The sequence below is a fragment of the Acyrthosiphon pisum genome, chromosome A1 (assembly GCF_005508785.2).
Source record: "Acyrthosiphon pisum isolate AL4f chromosome A1, pea_aphid_22Mar2018_4r6ur, whole genome shotgun sequence".
NCBI lineage: Eukaryota > Metazoa > Arthropoda > Insecta > Hemiptera > Aphididae > Acyrthosiphon > Acyrthosiphon pisum.
The window spans coordinates 155226850-155230223 of NC_042494.1; positions in this window are offsets into that span (position 1 = coordinate 155226850).

A 3374-nucleotide genomic window follows, 5' to 3' on the forward strand; every position below is an offset into this window, starting at 1 on the left:
TCACCTTCAATAGAAATGGCATCACCATCCAGTTCCTCTTCCAGTTCAGCAATACACATCTTAAGTTCTTGAATCGTGCCGATTGTGTAGACCTATAGGTTAAGTTGAGTGCCAAGGTCATTCAGGCGATCGATCAGCTTTTAAAAGAATCACCCAGTATATATATTACATTCTATTTTTTTTTATTATTATTTTAGTACCTTAAAGTATCACCTATTACTAGCGGGCTAAAGGTTTAGTTGAATAAGAAGAATTAATTGCAGATCGGATCATCATCGGTTATAACTTATAAGGAACTGTTCTTGGTAAATAGAACATTATAGGTTTAGTTTAAAATATAGTTTATCAAGCAAAATTAAAAATATTATTAGTCTAATAATCAAAATCCTAAGCTATTATTGTATATATAGTTGACAACCATATTACTTTTAAGTCAAGGCTGTGTCGTGTAAGTACCTTGTTAGTTGTTACTTGTTAGTGGTTACCAAGGCACCAAGCACATTGTACACCAAACTACTAAAACCCTATAACCTGTCTGCGGGGAAACTGCCCCAACGACCATTTTGAATTTCCGTAAAATCGCATCCAGTTTGTTTACAGGCAGCACAATATTATTATCTTTCTTACACCGCATACTGCGAATAAATAGGTAGGTAAGTACTTGTGAAAAAAAACAACATGTGAATTTCCTGCATAAACGTGTTTATGAGTATTATATAAACAGTGTATGCTGAACATAATAATGGAGAAAAAATTCTTTTATTCTCAAAGAGTAACTTGTTTAACTACATGTTGATACGTTGTCAATTATTGTGCCGGCTCCAAAAGTTGAATAGTCGGTGCATACTGCCTACTAGATTGTTGTAATTTGTAAATCATTTTTTTTTTTAACTAATAGCCCTTATGGCCGGTTTTCCAATCAATTTTATTCGTCGAATAACCAAAGTTATTCGCCGGTCAACGAAAATAAAAGGTAATTTTCCGGTTTTTTTTATGTCGGGATAAGTCTTATTCGATGAATAAATTATCTATATGTTATTCAGTACTTTTTCTACTGAATAAGAGTTGATATTTTAACGAATAACTTGTTATTTTTATATAAAATTACATAGAAACAACGAGATAATACTTTTTTTTGTTATAGCTTGTTTTAAATATTAAAAGTGGCTATATAGCTAGGTATTATTTATTTTTACAATGGACTTACTAGAGTTATTCGAAGACGACGATGATGACATTTTTGAGTTTTTAAATTATCAAAGACGAGTGTACGCAATTAGAATAAGAACCGACCAAATCTTTTTTCTATTTTTTCCAACATTACACAGACTTCCTTGTATAATTACCATGATAAATGCGTTCAATTTGTTTGCAGAACGCCAGAACAAAATATAAGTTGTGGGTACTAAAATTAATCGAATATATTATTATAATTTTATTGTAGAAGTACCTAATGGTAATAAAATTAGCTTACGGAAACAATTTGTACCTAATAATAAACTATCGATAAACGTTCTGTATTCGTGTATATAATATGACGGACAAAGTTCTTTAAGTTTCGAAGTATTTATCAACGACAAGTCGTAACTAGGGCTCGAATAAGGTTAAAATATATAAATTATGAAATATATTTTATTGCAATACGGTCTATAACTAGTTGTATACTGGTAGGCACACATGCATACATAGGTTTCAACATTTTCATAATTTATAGTCTTTAACTCATCATAACTCATAATAAATTAAAGCGTAGATGTTAATGAAATTCAATACTATTTTCTATGCAGCCTATATCTATCATCCAGTTATTTAATATTGAACTATATTAGATTCAAATTTTCTGATTTCTTAGACTGCCTATGGTTTTTAAAATACGCAAATTTCGTTATAACTGTATTAAACCAATAAATTATAAAATGTATGTTTTTATTACTTATTTCTTACAAAGATTACTCAATGAAAAAGTAAAACAATAATTTATTGATAAAATAAGATACCTTTATTATAATATACTATTCAATATGGATAGGTACCCTATTGATGGGTATTTTATACAAGATTAACATCATCAGACGAGTATTATACACCAGGGGCGTCATTTAAATTTTTGTGAGGGAGGGGGCAAAAGTTTTAATCAGACCATGATAAGACTGACAAAAAAAACCACTCTCTAACAATTATATACACATTATTAACATTATACTACAATTACAATTACATTTTTATAATAATACAAATAGCCTTATTCCTACATAATTTTATACTTACTATCGTAGGCATAAATAACCCAGTTTTTAGAGACAATAAAGACTAAATAATAATTATATATTATGTATAGGGATACCTTAATATTATTACCTATTAACTACTATATTTTGAAGGGAATTTTATCGTAATTTATGTCCTATATTTTTGCCAAATATGTATGGAGAGTATAAATGTCATGAATCATGTCTGTGAGCTTGTGGCCCAAAAGTAGCCCATACGCGGCCTGCTATTGATAAGAGGCAGGAAAATTCATACCCATAGGTGCGGATCTGAAGCTTGTTTAAGGGGGTAGTAAGTAAGAATTAACTAATATGAGTTCATATGAGAATCCAAGTTCAGTTTGAATACTCTGAACCAAAGGTGGGCAAGTTAATGAAAATAATTAACCCAAGTTAAGTTAAGTTAAGAGGACACTTGAGCGATAAGTTAAAAGTTAACAGTTAAAAAATTATAAATTTAACTCGATAAGTTAAAAGTTAATATAGAAAAAAATATTAACCTAACTCAGTTTAAAAAAAGTTAATCTATTTTTTTTTAATTAGTATGTAAATCACATAAAAAGTAAATTTGTGTTTCTAGTTTCTAATTTATAAATTATAAAAAACAATTTTATTGAACTTTTATCATAATGTACACTGTATGCCCTTTTACTTTTACTTTACCTACTATTATTTACTAATTTAAACTATACTCATCTCAAATTAATAATTTAACAAATACATTTTTTTTATATCATATAGCAATTGAATGTCATAATACGTGAAGATAAGTACATGACCTTCATATATATCATAAGTTATATAACATTAAAACATAATAATTGTCAATTTGTAATTTAAAAATATTAATTTTATTAAAAACATAATATATAAATTACAACTTGATAAAATATATTAATATACACAAAATTATGTTATCAAGAAAAAGAACAGAAATGTTTGTGTTTTCGTATTGGATTATTTTCATTTTATACTGATATATATATATATATATATTATATATATAAATGAAAAATTTCAAAATGTTTTTAACTTGATGGATTTTTTAAAATCAACTGAGAAAAGCTAAGTTATTTCAACTGTAAATTAAACTAGTTAAGCTTATAA